Source organism: Arvicola amphibius, chromosome 3, assembly GCF_903992535.2.
Source record: "Arvicola amphibius chromosome 3, mArvAmp1.2, whole genome shotgun sequence".
Classification (NCBI taxonomy): Eukaryota; Metazoa; Chordata; class Mammalia; order Rodentia; family Cricetidae; genus Arvicola; species Arvicola amphibius.
Genome location: NC_052049.1, coordinates 156,219,989 through 156,235,845, shown reverse-complemented (window position 1 = coordinate 156,235,845; position 15,857 = coordinate 156,219,989). Strand labels below are relative to the sequence as shown.

Sequence of the window (15,857 nt, the reverse complement as noted above, 5' to 3'; positions counted from 1 at the left end):
CACTTTTTGGTGAGGAAAAATGTAAATGCTAAGTTATGTATGGTGTCCCTTACTGTCTCTGTCTTCTCTTTGAAAAGCCACCCAACTTGTTGCAAATGGCCAACATGGTTTTTTGAAAAGTGTTTTGAGGTCCCCTCAGTATTGGAGCAATCTGCCTTCCAGGGTTCCACTGAGAGCAGGGTGCCTTGTCCTCTCTTAGGATTGGAGGGGGAGGGGTGGGAGAGTATGTAGAGGGAGTAGGAGGAGGGGAGGGAGTGGTAATTTGAATTGATATTTTTTAAAGTAATAAAAAAATAGACTTAAAGGTTTTGAAAAAAAAAGGTGTTTCAATACCTGTTTACAGCCAAGATTCTGCATAGATTTCTGTGAGGCTGTGTACAGAAAGGTTGCTTTTGTTTCATATTCTTCAGTATCTTGTGAGTCTAAGAGGATGTGATTCTGTATGGGGTGATGGTTTATGGGGGATATCATTCATACTCCCACACACACTTTAAATGAACTTTATACTTTATTAGCTCATCTGGTCTTCATGATATTTGTGCGTGGGGGCTATTATAATCCTTGATTTAGAACAAAAATGAAGAATCCCTGACTCATAATTGTATGTAGAAACTAAAGACATGAATCCATATGGGTAATACAATGCTCTTGCTTCCATGGTTGAGCCTTAAATTCTTCGTAAAGAATCTGAGAGCGTCCTCAGAATGGCTGAGCGTTGATTATGTGGTTCAGAGATGCTGCCCATCCATGGAAAGTTGCCTCCATGTCCTATCAGCTACACATACTTAAACTATGATGTTTCCACATATGCTTGAAGTCACTCTTGTGAAAATACAGTTAGAAATTATTCAGTTTTAGTATATTTTTTACTCTGAAACAGCAATACATTTATCCCAGGCTGGCCTCTATCTCATTATGTGGTTGAAGCTGACCTTGAACCCTGATCCTCCTTCCTCTACCTCCTGAATTCTGGGATTATAAGTAGATACCACAAAGTGTGAAGCAGCTGGATTTGTTTTATATTGCTTACATGAGGATTAAGGATCCTAGGTCTCATTTTGTTCTGATATCCCCCCGGGAACTGTAGATGGAGTGGCGGGGCTGCGTCCTGCCACCGGGCTAGCTTTACACCCGAAATAATTACACGGAAACTGTATTCATTTAAACACTGCCTGGCCCATTTGTTTCAGCCTCTTATTATCTAATTTTCACATCTTGCTTTAACCCATATTTAGTAATCTGTGTAGCACCACGAGGTGGTCGCTTACCAGGAGAGATCTTAACCTGTGTCCATCTCAGAGAGGAGAAGCATGGCGACTGCCTATGGCGACTGCCTGAAACGTCTGCCCCACTCTGCTTCCTTTCTCCCACAATTCTGTTCTGTCTACTCTGCCTACCTAATTTTCTGTTCTATTAAAGGGCCAAGGCAGTTTCTTTATTAACCAATGAAAGTAACCTTCTACATCAGGGAACATCCTTCTACACTGGAGACTGGAGGATGGCCCAGCAGCACCCCAAGCTGTCTCCATACACTCATGTGCACATTAAACATGCTCCCTGAATGTTTTATGATTATTAGTTGCTGATATCTTCACAGTTACTCTGTTTTCTCCTAGACTTCCCGGATGGCATACCTATTCCAGAATCCAGACATACCGTAAGAGCACCTTTGTGTGTCTCCTATAGAAATACAACTTTGTTTGGGTTCTGTGTATGTTATTCTTTAAAAGACAGTTTCCTTTGTGGAGTTCAGGTGGTTTTTTGAAAGACAGTTTCCTTTGTGGAGTTCAGGTGGTTTTCCAGCCAGTGGGTGTCCAGCTCTTTGGTGTTGTTGACATCATCACTTCCATTAGATTGAATCATAAAAGCAGTTTCCGCAGAAATGACACTCCCTGTTCTATTAAGGATTGTGTGCTTGCAGTGTTAGTGAAATTGGGAAGTACAGTGCAGGAAAGGCTCGCTCCATCTCTCCTGGGGTCATTTGCAGCACCAGTGGAGCTGTATGCCCGCCCTTTGTTCTCTAAGCCATCCAGAGAAAGCCAGACCACTGTGGAGTGTACAAAAAAGCCCAATTCTGACAGTACTTTCTTTTCTATAATTACAGATGGTTTCCACCATGGTAGGAAGCTGTAAGTATCTGAACTCCCTCCCTTGTTCGGGAAATACCTTGGTATTTCATTCCTGAGAAGCCTTACTCAGAATTCTTGTTGGGAAGGGAAGTTGAAGGTTAAATGAGAGGAAATAATTCTGTGGTAGAGACTCCATGGAAAATCTCAAGTAGAACTGGGGTTAATTTTGTGTGATCCAGTGTGGCTTCCCCTGGTACACTCTGTCCTAATGTTCTTGCAGACATAGCCCAAGTGGGAGACACCGATGCAGAAGATCAGCAAAACTTTGATAGTAATGAATGTTTTCCAGGTAAGTAACAGCATGCCCAGTTGAAATCGACAGGAGAGGATCAAGCATGCAGGTTGTACATTCTGTTTGGCAAGCTGAGGCAATGGGAAAGTTATCATTGAGATGGAGACTGTGTGCTTTTCCTTCCAGGCATAATGGTTCAAAAAGGGGTAAGAGCAAAGCACACCAAACCCCCTGCCAATTAAGCTGATCTGGGGGTGTGGGAAAGAAGGCTCTTTGATTAAGAACAATGACTGGAGGACCAGATATGAGTCTCAACACCCATATAGCTACTTACAACCATCTGTAACTCAGTTCAGGGTATCTGATGCCCACTTCTGGTCTTGGCTGGCACTGCATTCATGTGGTATACAGGCATTCATTCATATGCTAGCAATACAAATGAATAAACTTAAAAATAAATAAATATGGTCTTTACCAGGACACCCATCCTTCCTGCCTCTGTTGCTGCCAAAGCTCCTAGCTTTTGGCTGTAATTAGTACCTCTCCTTGGAAATTGTGTATATTCTGATGTGTTCTGGGAAAAGTAGACATTTGGTTTTGACGGCGAGTTTTGATTGGTTAATTATGATAGAAGGAACTGTCAGTTGGACATCTGGTTTTTACGGTGAGTTTTGATTGGTTAGTTATGATTGAAGGCACTGTCAGTGGAGCACAGCTCTCTATAGTCAATGGCATGGACCTGAGTACAAAGTTCTCGTAGTGTGGGCCCAGTAATGTAGAAGAAGCCAATCCTCTTCTGACTGTTTCTGCAGGAGTTGCAGCAGTACCTCCATGTTTCTATTCAGTTTTTATATAGAGGGCAAGGTATGGGTGGATGGCAGAGTGAGTAGGCTGGCTTCACTGCACCTTCTGTAACCTAAGATGTCAGTGAACCAATGGAAAGCTGATGCCGATCTGGTGTGATCTACTATGATGTGTCTTCTGTAGGCAAAAGCGAATGACCCACTCTGTTTACTTTCTTCCAGATGCTTTTGAAGTACAGCAGTGGGAGGTCAGAAAGGAATCTAGCACTGAAACTCCTGGTATGTAACTGCATTGCATTCTAGGTCTACTCTGTCATGTGGGTAAGGTGTCATTGGGTTTGGGGATAGAGGGAAGGATGTATGTAAGCCCATTTCCAGCCTGTGCTCCTCACACTAGACTGGCATTTAGGGTAAATGAGTCAAAGGACACATTGATACCTATCTTGGAGCTTCTGACCTTGTACTTGAGGATGGATCTGGGACACTTTTCAGACATTCCGAGTTCGTAATGGGTGTGTAAGTTCCCAGGATTTAAAGTGCATGGCCATTTGTATTTTCTCTCTTGTGTCCTCTCTGGATTATCATCTCTATGTCTGAACCTCACTCTCATGTCCTGTCTCATCAGATCACCTTGCCAGGTCCGACTATGTGTTCTGTCCTCTGAGCTGTCTGTTTAGTGTAGTTGTCACCTGCCTCTGCTGAGTCAAAGGGCACTAGATTCCCCAGATGTCTTCTATACAACCCCCGCAGTAGGGGAGGGTCTTTCTCCATTGCAAAGTATGTCTGGTAAGACATAGTTGAGTCTCAATAGGTCATATGGTCCACACCTTTCCTTGTGTGAAGGTGTTGTTCTTGCCTAACTGAGGAAAGCAAGGGAGCTGAAGAGAGTGGAAACAGGGTTGCTAAGGACAACACAGTTAGCAAGCAAAGTGTTGCTTCTCATGGGAGAGGAGACCCAATGGGAACATTCGAAACTTATAAATAGAAGCCAGTCGAAAACTGTTCCAAACAATCTTGATAGCATGGACGTTGGAATGTGTGGTAGCAGCCACTCACTGTGGTTAACTTGATCCCTGCAAGAAATACCCAACAATGTCGCAGAGCTTTGTGCCACAACTCCTTCCCTATTTTGAACCTATTCCTCCTCTGTCCCTAGTGCTCAATGTGCTGTTCCTAGCCCCACCTGAATCATCAGATGAAGATGTTGTCATCATAAAAAAGAAGAGGAAGAAAAAGAAGAGGCACTACTACTGATAAAACGTCTCCAGTATTGCCCTAGTGAGTACTGGATATCCAGAGACTCCATGAAATTAAAAGCATTGAGGTCATGGGAAACAGAAATGGAGACAGACAGACAGTCTGAGCCTCCAGTTCACTTGATAGCAGACCTTAACCTCAATAAAGAATTGCTATGTGGGAGACTTACTGCTCCCTGGATCAGTTTCACCACCCTGTTGTGCTTGGCTTCTCCTGCTGTTCTGATCTGTCAAATACAAACTCTTTTGGGAGTTATTGCTCCATTGTTCCCATGTTCTGAACATTCTGACTTTTCTGCCTGTTGCAGTTAGGGACTTTCCACCTGACCATTAGACCATGGTTAGGTTGTCTAGTAAGTTGTTTAGTTACCCATATACACAAGAAGAACTTGTCTAGTAAGTTGTTTAGTTACCCATATACACAGGAAGAATTTCCTCCTTTCCCTTACCCTATATTTACCTGTATTATTCCCTTGAATAAACAAGACTTGATCAGAAAAAAAAATGAATGAATGAGACTTGATCAGAATCCTGTCTTGTCTCCATCTCTTGTGTCTCTTGTCTCATCCCATTCTCTCTCCCTCTAGAGTCCCCGTTGACTTACACGTGGATCGGGGCAAAGTGGCACCTAATGTGTGTATAATTAAGAGGTGTCTTCTGAACCTCGTTAAGTAGAACAACGATTATGGGACAAGCAATTCATTAACATGAAATTAAACATGCATTCAAGGCACGAGGGGTAAAGGTTAAAATTAAAAGGTCATTTTTTGAGTATATTAAAGATGTTTTATAGATGAGAAAAGATAATAGTCAGAGAGGTCTTAAAGATTATTATTAAGAATTTGGACCAAGAAAGGTCGCTATAACTGCCTCTTTAAAACTAGAATTAATAAATTTTTGCTTTAGAGGCATTAAGATTTTGTAATTGCCAATGTTATTGGGGTAGGAGAGAAAATATTACTAAAAGGTAAGTTAGACAAAAAAGGAGTCTAAATATTTGCAATGGCCAATATGGGTTCTTTAATTTTGTGTTGAGAAGGCGCAAATTAATGCAGCCAGCATTAATTTTTTCCTATGTTAACAGGCAAGTGGAGCTTATGATGACCCTAATCAGCAGGCTAATACCCCAGTTGAAATACATGAATAACTGTGAGAGAAATAGGCATGGAAGCATGGGAGAGAACTGTGGTTCTTGGATTAAAGTTATCCAGAAATCTAATAAGCCTAATATTGAATTCCTGGCTAGACTAAAACAAACAATAAAAAAATGTAATTGGAGAAGAAACAAGAAACAACTAAATATGCCAAACATATAAAAATGCCAGTGAGGGTTGTAATGAGTTATGCTATCGGTTTAGGAAATATCAATAGCTATAGGAAGGTATGAAAAGATATATTCTATCTAAAAGTAGAAAACTAATTGGCTGCTGAAACTATGGCCACCATTGTTATAATTTGCAAAAGGAAAATAAAAATTTAAAAGATTTAAAATGCTTTGGATATGAACAAATCAGTTTCTTATCAAAGAAGCTCAGACAAAATTAAAAATAGTTAAAGAGTATATTTAAAAATTCTTCTTGAATAGAGTATAACCTATGATCACATACAAATTTGTCTGGAGATCTGACATTTGAAAATTTGGAAATGCTCAAGGGGAACATTGGTAGCTTTTTCCTTTGTTCAAGAGGACCGTGGACATTTACATCTTTTGCATACTAATGCTAATCGTCTACATGTTCAATATAAAATTCCATTTTGACAAGGTAATCATGCTTTAAAGCTCAACAGCAAATTAAAAAATTAAAAAGGAAGTATTTGGTATGGAATTAATGTGAGATTTTTGGAAGAAGTAGGGCAACATTACATTAATTCATATTAAATTTCTTAAGTTTGCCCCCAAGGGGATATTGTAACCAGAGCAGAGAAATACTTTGCTTATACCCCAAATGTTGGAAATTTGCCGTAGATACTGAATGGCAGCCTACATTGCTAATGGTGGATGGGAAAAGGAATGGTCTTGTCTCTCTGCAGGATGACTGACACCATGGCTCCCAAAGAAGATATTCCAATATTGGCCACAGTACAATTATATTCATGGAAGCGACCTCGACAACATCGGTCTTCACCACCACCACCAGTTTGGGGACAGAATGAATCAAGCCGAGAATGAAATGATAAGTGGAAGCTGTCTCCTGGCATGGGGAGATGGAGGAATCAGTGATAATGGCATTGCCTTACTCACAGCCCCTGATGCAATTCAGATGCATATTTGGAAGATCGTAACAGCCTTAAAACCTGCTCAGCTTTTTAATGTCTTATTTATTGGAACAGCAATATCTGCTTCTACTTAGACTTATCTTGTCTAAAAGTATTGATGTTACTGCTTGTGTGTCACTACCATATGTATTTTTAGTTGGAAGAATTAAGTTTACAATTGGAATTGTTATGATTGTCAATTGTATTCATTAATTCCTCTGCTAAGTTTAATCCTCATAAACAATCATTTATGATATTACAGCAGCGTACACATATTTGGCTGCCTGTAAACTTGGGTCATTCTTGGGCTCAAAATCCTCTAGATCATATTGTTGTAGAATTCTTCAAAAAGATATTGAAAAGAACAAAGTGCATGTTAGGTATACTAATGGCTGTACTTCTTAACCTTATTGCTGTTGTTGCTACTGCTTCTGTGGCTGTTATTGCTTTACATACGTCCTTGCAGACAAAACACTTTGTAGAGCAATGGCATAAAGACTCTCATGAACTCTGGATATAGCAAGCTCAAATAGATGCTCGACTTCAGACTGAGATTGATGTATTTAAGCAAACTGTGGGATGGTTGGGAAATAAATATTTATCTTTACAAGAACAGATTGCTTTGCGTTGTCATTGGAATTCAACCACTTTTTGCATTACTGATTTGGCTTATAATGATTCTTTACATGAATGGAAGGTTATTCAAGCTTATCTTTGGAGCAGGACTACTTGTGTCAAAGAATATATGAATGGCATCAAGAGAAAAGGGTGGAGTGCTGAGGTTAAGAGATGGATGAGAGTGGAAAAACCTGGCAAGCTACATTCAGTAACACTTTTTACAGGAGTGAGGAAACTTGTTGGAGAGAGAAAAATAATTGTCCAAGAGCTCTTTCCACTTTGAGGTAGCAAGGTCCCTAAAGCCTGTAGTACCATCCAGGTTAGAAACCACAACTCTGCCTTGCCAGGGGCTTCTTCACGTTTGAGTTGCTGGAGGCACTGAGAGTAGAACAGAGACACAGGAGATGAGGCCACATATTGGAAAAGTGCATCCCAGGCCAAACAGACCATGCACATAACAGAGTCCTTAGGAAGTAGATGTTCTCAGACTATGATGGGTGGGTAACCCAGAAAGGGCTGTTAAGCCAATGCAGTCTCATCTCTAGTGAAATAATCCTTTATTTCTCCTCTGTTGCTAGACTGAAGGTACCTTGTATAAGTGCTGGCCTTCAGTAGCTGGAGGCAGTTAAGTGTTAGCCAATGAGCAGAATGCCCCCCATGACCCTAGAACTTAGTACAGATCTCCTTCCAGAACATGAATCCATGGACAGTGACTTTGTCACCTGTTAAAAACCTCTGATGAGATCCAGAATCCTGCTTTATTCCTGAATCTCCTCTCTTAAGCCTTTTTAGAATCCTAATCCTACCAAGGTAGTACTCTCTGTCATCCCAAACTTACCTCCAGAAAAGCCTAGATGTATTGGCTCAGGTTGTCAACTTGACACAAGCTAGAGCTACTTGAAAGGTAGTAACCTCAATTGAGAGAATGCATTCATAAGATCAAGCTGTAGGTCATTTTCTTAATTAGTGATTGATGGAGTAGAGCCCAGCCTATTGGGAGAGGGTCCTGTGTTCTATAAGAAAGAAAGATAACCAAGCCATGAGAAGCAAACCAATAAGCAGCATCTCTCCAGGTCCTATGCATCAGCTCCTGCCTCCAGGTTCCTGCCCTGTGTGAGTTCATGCCCTTACTGTTTTTAATGATGAACTAGGAACTGGGAACAAAATAAACCCTTTCCTCCCCAAGTTGTCTTTGATCATGGTGTTTTATCACAACCATAGAAACCCTAACTATAAGACTAGATATGTGTTTAAAACAATATGTACACAACTAATAAGGCTTAATGTGTTCCTTGTTCCTGAAATATTTGTGTTTTTAAAAAACTAGAGAACATCACACCAGATAAACCAGTAGCTGGCAAATAATTGGTATTTGTTTTGTCTTGTGGGCTGTGTGTGTGTTGGGGTGATTTTTGCTGTTGTTGTTGTTTGGTGGTTTTATACAGGTTCTCACTATGGAGCTCAGTTGGGCTGCAACTCATCATAGACTGACTGTATTGGTTACTTTTCTTCTTGTCTTGACAAAAGCAACCAGGCGGGGTGTTTTGCTCAGATTCGGATGACATAATCCATCACCAGGTCACGTTGCATCTGTAGTTACGAAGCACTGAGAGATGAATACTTGTGTTCATTTGATTTTGTAATTTTGTTCCTTTTTCCCCAGTCCTCTACACTAGCTTAGGACATGGTGCTGCCATCACAGACAGAAGATCTTCAGTTCAGTTGCATAGACATGCCCCGTAGTGCATAGTCTTATATATTCTAGAGCCATCAACTGTAGAAGGAAGGTTTCTCATCACAACAGCACTCCCAGGCTTCCCAGGGTTTGAAAGGGCTTACGTGGAATGAGGGAGTGCACATGGGAATTTCCAGTACTGAATCTGGGTAAGAACTTTCAAATTGTGAAAGGATGTCACGCTACTATCATCCTACGACTACATAACAAATTCCAACTATTTTATCACATATATATGACCTGTAGATATGACTGAGTTCTTCTCTTCCTCAGGTCCCCAAATCTCATTCCAGGATGTGACCCTTGGTCATATAGGTTATAGCCAGACTATATATCCTTGGATTCAAGGGTGTCTCAGAGAGCTTGTCACAACCAGTTAAATGAGAATCATTAAGATGTGCCAGTAGATAATCAATTGTATCCAGATAAAATAGGACGACAGTCTCTCTTGAATGTAAACATTCAAGACCATTTCAAGATATTTAGTTTTTTTCATCAGGGATATGCCCTGTCTTTTTCCCTAAAAATGAAGGAATGATATGGACGGTATGTAGAGGAAATGATTGGAGTGAGAATAAATCCTTGTTACCTGGGCAACTAGCACAGAGTAGTTAATTCCTATAAGTCCTAGTATGGACCTATTAATGTATGATTCTAATATTAATATTAATATAATATTAAGACAAATTGTAGTTCTGCATGTGTAAAGATGGTGAAGCCCACAATACCATTTGGAAGGCATGTTCTAGCCTTGCTCATGGCAACTCCACAATCCACGGGGCAGAAGGCAGTGTTATTTGAGGAGAAGAGATATATTTCAGGCTATCTCCAGCATCTGCTCCTCAGAAGGAGTCCCCACAGGCAGGGGGACTGTGTGCTGAACCTTTCTCTCCGTGGAGTGGATGAACAGGGACTTCTGGCAAGGAGAAGATTTACATGGCTAAGAACTCAATATCACAGTCTATCTTCTTGATTCTCAAAGAATGTTGCCAGTCTGGGGCTTTGACATCCACTTGTCAGTTGAGGAAACTGAATTGTGGGAAATGGAATGCCTCATACCCAAGTTCAAGGGCTTCTGATGAAGATGCATGAACATGATAGCACACAGGCATACAAGCACACAGGCACTCAGAAACACGGGGTGTAAGAAAAGAACTATTAGGGCCTGCATGGCAGATAAAAATGACTGAGCTATTACACCTTCCCATGGGGAGATCTGCTGTACAATTGAAAGATGGATGGCACTAGCTTGCCCTGCCCTGACCTTTACTTCCTTTTTCCCTTCCTAGTATCACCACAATCAAGAAAAAAAATCACACCTGCAAAGTGTTTCACACTCCAGGACACATCCTTCTACCTGGCTTTTTATGGGCAACAGTCAATGGAACCACTCTTGAGCAGCTTTAGCATCTGTCTGCATAGAGCAACACAGCTCTCCCAGATCAATCTCAGGACCCAGACTGCTCTCTCTCTCTTTTTTTTTTTCCTCATGGTTTATTTTTTTATATATATATTTAAAAATTTCCATCTCCTTCCCTCCTCCTCCCCCCTCCTTCCCCTCCTCCTCCCCCTTCCCTCCCCTCCTTCTCCCCCTTCCCTCCCCTCCCCTCCACCCATACCTCCCCTACCTCCCTCTCAAGGCCAAGGAGCCATCAGGGTTCCCCATTCTATGCTAAGACCAGGGTCCTCCCAACTCCCCCCTGGTCCAGGAAGGTGATCGACCAAGCTGAGAAGGCTCCCACAGAGCCCGTCCATGCAGAAGAATCAGAGCCCAGAGCCATTGTCCTTTGCTTCTCAGTCAGCCCCCGCTGTTGGCCACATTCAGAGAGACGGGTTTGGTCGCATGATCCATCAGTCCCATTCCAACTGGAGTTGGTGATCTCCCATTAGTTCTGTCCCACCGTCTCCATGAGTGAACGCACCCCTCTCGTTCCTGACTTTCTCCCTCATGTTCTCGCTCCTTCTGCTCCTCATCAGGACCTTGGGAGCTCAGTCCAGTGCTCCAATGTGGGGCTCAGTCACCTTCCCCATCTGTCGCCAGATGGAGGTTCCCTCACGGTCCTGATTTTCTTTCTCATGTTCTCTCTCCTTCTGCTCCTCATCAGGACCTTGGGAGCTCAGTCCGGTGCTCCAATGTGGGGCTCTGTCATTTTCTTCATCTATCGTCAGGTGGAGGTTCTATGGTGATATGCAAGAAATTAATCAGTATGGCTATAGGAACTGGCCTTTTCAGGCTCCCTCTCCTCAGCTGCCCAAGGAACTAACTGGGGGCATCTCCCTGGAAACCTGAGAACCCCTCTAGGGTCAAGTCTCTTGACAACCCTCAGGTAGCTCTTTAAATTAGGATATATGCTTCCCTGCTCCCATATCCACCCTTCCTATATCCCAAGCACCCCATTCCTCCGAGCTCCCCCCGTTCTCCCCTTCACACTTTTCTCTCCCCATCTTCCCTTGGCCCAGTCTTGCCCAACCCTCAAGTTCCCAATTTTGCCTGGCGATCGTGTCTACTTCCAATATCCAGGAGGATTACTATATCTTTTTTTGGGAGTTCACCTTCTTATTATCTTCTCAAGGATCCCAAATTTATAGGCTCGATGTCCTTTAATTATGGCTAGAAACCGATTATGAGTGAGTACATCCCATGTTCATCTTTTTGGGTCTGGGTTACCTCACTCAGAATAGTGTTTTCTATTTCCATCCATTTGCCTGCAAAATTCAAGATGTCATTGTTTTTTACCGCTGAGTAGTATTCTAGCATGTATATATTCCACAGTTTCTTCATCCATTCTTCCACTGAAGGGCATCTAGGTTGTTTCCAGGATCTGGCTATTACAAATAATGCTGCTATGAACATAGATGAGCATATGCTTTTGTTGTAGGATTGGGCATCTCTTGGGTAGATTCCCAATAGTGGAATTGCTGGGTCCTGGGGTAGGTTGATCCCGAATTTCCTGAGAAACCGCCACACTGCTTTCCAAAGTGGTTGCACAAGTGTGCATTCCCACCAGCAATGGATGAGTGTACCCCTTACCCCACAACCTCTCCAGCAAAGGTTATTATTGGTGTTTTGGATTTTAGCCAATCTGACCGGTGTAAGATGATATCTCAAAGTTGTTTTGATTTGCATTTCCCTGATAGCTAGGGAGGTTGAGCATGACCTTAAGTGTCTTTTGGCCATTCGAACTTCTTCTGTTGAGAATTCTCTGTTCAGTTCAGTGCCCCATTTTTTAATTGGGTTAATTGGCATTTTACCGTCTAGTCTCTTGAGTTCCTTATATATTTTAGAGATCAGACCTTTGTCAGTTGCAGGGTTGGTGAAAATCTTTTCCCAGTCAGTAGGCTGCCTTTGTGTCTTAGTGACAATGTCCTTTGCTTTACAGAAGCTGCTCAACTTCAGGAGGTCCCATTTATTCAATGTTGCCCTTAAAGTCTGTGCAGCTGGGGTTATGCGTAGGAAACGGTTCCCTGTGCCCATTTGTTGTAGAGTGCTTCCCACTTTCTCCTCTATCAAGCTCAATGTGTTCAAATTAATATTGAGGTCTTTAATCCATTTGGACTTGAGTTTTGTGCATGGTGATAGATATGGATCTACTTTCATTCTTCTACAGGTTGACATCCAGTTATGCCAGCACCATTTGTTGAAGATGCCCTCTTTCTCCCATTGTGTACTTTTGGCTCCTTTATCAAAAATCAGGTGTTCATAGGTTTGTGGTTTAAGATCCGGGTCTTCTATACGATTCCATTGGTCAACTTCTCTGTTTTTATGCCAATACCAAGCTGTTTTCAATACTGTAGCTTTGTAATAGAGTTTGAAGTCAGGGATGGTAATGCCTCCAGAAGAACCTTTATTGTATAAGATTTTTTTGGCTATCCTGGGTTTCTTGTTTTTCCATATAAAGTTGATTATTGTCCTCTCAATCTCTGTGAAGAATTTTAATGGGACCTTGATTGGGATTGCATTGAATCTATAGATTGCTTTTGGTAGAATTGCCATTTTTACTATGTTGATCCTCCCAATCCACGAGCAGGGGAGATCCTTCCATTTTCTGGTATCCTCTTTAATTTCTTTCTTCAAAGACTTAAAGTTCTTGTCAAATAAATCCTTCACTTCCTTGGTTAGAGATACTCCCAGATATCTTATGCTATTTGTGGCTATTGTGAAAGGTGATACTTCTTTGATTTCCCTCTCTGCTTCCTTATCCTTTGTGTATAGGAGGGCAACTGATTTTTTGGAGTTGATCTTGTAACCTGCCACGTTACTGAAGGAGTTTATCAGCTGTAAGAGTTCTTTGGTGGAGTTTTTGGGGTCGCTTATGTATACTATCATATCATCTGCAAATAATGAAAGTTTAACTTCTTCCTTTCCAAATTGAATCCCCTTGATTCCCTTATGTTGTCTTATTGCTATTGCTAGAACTTCAAGCACTATATTGAAGAGATAAGGAGAGAGTGGACAGCCTTGTCGTGTTCCTGAATTTAGTGGGATAGCCTTGAGTTTCTCTCCGTTTAGTTTGATGTTAGCTGTCGGCTTGCTGTAAATAGCTTTTATTATATTTAGGAATGACCCTTGTATCCCTAATCTCTCCAAGACCTTTATCATAAAAGGGTGCTGAATTTTGTCAAATGCTTTTTCAGCATCTAATGAGATGACCATATGATTTTTTTCCTTCAGTTTATTTATATGATGGATTACATTGATAGATTTTCGTATGTTGAACCAGCCCTGCATCTCTGGGATGAAGCCTACTTGATCGTAATGGATAATTTTTCTAATGTGTTCTTGGATTCGGTTTGCCAGTATTTTATTGAGAATTTTTGCGTCAATGTTCATGAGTGAGATTGGCCTGTAATTCTCTTTCTTGGTTGAGTCTTTGTGTGGTTTAGGTATCAGGGTGACTGTAGCTTCATAGAAGGAATTTGGCAGTGACTCTTGTGTTTCTATATTATGAAATACCTTAAGGAGTATAGGCATTAGGTCTTCTTGGAAGTTCTGGTAGAATTCCGCATTGAAACCATCTGGTCCTGGGCTCTTTTTGGTAGGGAGGTTTCTGATAACAGTTTCTAATTCTTCGCGACTAACAGGACTATTTAGAGCATTTATCTGGTCCTGGTTTAACTTTGGTATATGGTATTTATCTAAAAAACTGTCCATTTCTTTTACATTTTCCAATTTTGTGGCATACAGACTTTTGTAGTAAGATCTAATGATTCTCTGAATTTCCTCTGTGTCTGTGGTTATGTCCCCCTTTTCATTTCTGATCTTATTAATTTGCGTGTTCTCCCTCTGCCGTTTGATTATTTTGGCTAAGGGTTTGTCAATCTTGTTGATTTTCTCCAAGAACCAGCTTCTTGTTTCATTGATTCTTTGGATTGTTTTCTGTGTTTCTATTTTGTTGATTTCTGCCCTCAGTTTGATTATTTCCAGTCTTCTACTTCTCCTAGGTGAGTCTGCTTCTTTTTTTTCCAGAGCTTTCAGGTGTGCTGTTAAGTCACCAATGAGTGCTTTCTCCGTTTTCTTTAAGTGGGCACTTAGTGCTATGAACTTTCCTCTTAGCACTGCTTTCATTGTGTCCCATAGGTTTGAGTATGTTGTGTCTTTGTTTTCATTAAATTCAAGAAAGACTTTAATTTCTTTCTTTATTTCTTCCTTGACCCAGGTGTGGGTCAGTAGTTGACTGTTCAGTTTCCATGAGTTTGTGGGCTTTCTGGGGGTAGCATTGTTGTTGAATTCTAATTTTAATCCATGGTGATCCGATAAGACACAGGTGGTTACTAATATTTTTTTGTAACTGTGGAAGTTTGCTTTGTTACCAAGTATATGGTCAATTTTCGAAAAGGTTCCATGAGCCGCAGAGAAGAAGGTATATTCTTTCCTATTTGGGTGGAATGTTCTATAGATGTCTGTTAAGTCCATTTGGTTCATTACCTCCATTAAGTCTTTCAATTCTCTGTTAGGTTTCTCTCTGATTGACCTGTCCATTGGTGAGAGAGGAGTGTTGAAGTCTCCAACTATTAGTGTGTGTGGTTTGATGGCTGCCTTGAGTTCTAGAAGTGTTTCTTTTACATAAGTGGGAGCTTTTATATTAGGGGCATAGATATTCAGGATTGAGACTTCATTCTGAAGGATTTTTCCTGTTATGAGTATAAAGTGTCCCTTTCCATCTCTTCTGATTGATTTTAGTTTAAAATCAACTTTGTTGGAAATTAGTATGGCCACACCCGCTTGTTTCTTAGGGCCATTTGCTTGATAAACCTTTTCCCAACCCTTTACTCTGAGTAGGTGTCTGTCTTTGTGGTTGAGGTGTGTTTCTTGTAAACAGCAAAATGTTGGATTCTGTTTTCGTATCCAGTCTCTTAGCCTGTGCCTTTTTATAGGTGAATTGAGTCCATTGATATTAAGTGATATTAATGACCAGTGGTTGTTAACTTCAGTCATTTTTAGTAGTAGAGTTTGTGTGTTTCCCTTCCTCTAGTTGTGCTGGTGAAGGGTCGTTAGAAGCCTGAGTTATTGTGGGCGTTGTTGGACTCCTTGGTTTGTGATTTTCCTTCTATTACTTTCTGCAAGGCTGGATTTGTGGCTGCGTATTGTTTAAATCTGTTTTTGTCCTGGAATATCTTGTTTTCTCCATCAATGGTGAATGCAAGCTTTGCTGGGTATAATAGTCTAGGCTTGCATCCATGTTCACTTAGTGTCTGTAGCACATCTATCCAAGCTCTTCTGGCTTTCATGGTTTCCATTGAGAAATCAGGTATAATTCTGATAGGTTTCCCTTTATATGTTACTTGACCTTTTTCCTTTGCAGCTCTTAATATCTGTTCTTTATTCTG

At 41.1% G+C, this 15,857-nt stretch overlaps 1 long non-coding RNA gene across 1 annotated transcript; it reads left to right on the top strand.

Annotated features, from left to right (window-relative positions):
• Positions 1 to 2,288: 2,288 nt before the first annotated feature.
• LOC119808759 lies at positions 2,289 to 6,583 on the top strand. Its single transcript, XR_005284560.1, has 4 exons — positions 2,289 to 2,418; positions 3,387 to 3,443; positions 4,321 to 4,442; positions 6,452 to 6,583. It is a non-coding gene; the product is annotated as an uncharacterized LOC119808759 (long non-coding RNA).
• The last annotated feature ends 9,274 nt before the right edge of the window (positions 6,584 to 15,857 follow it).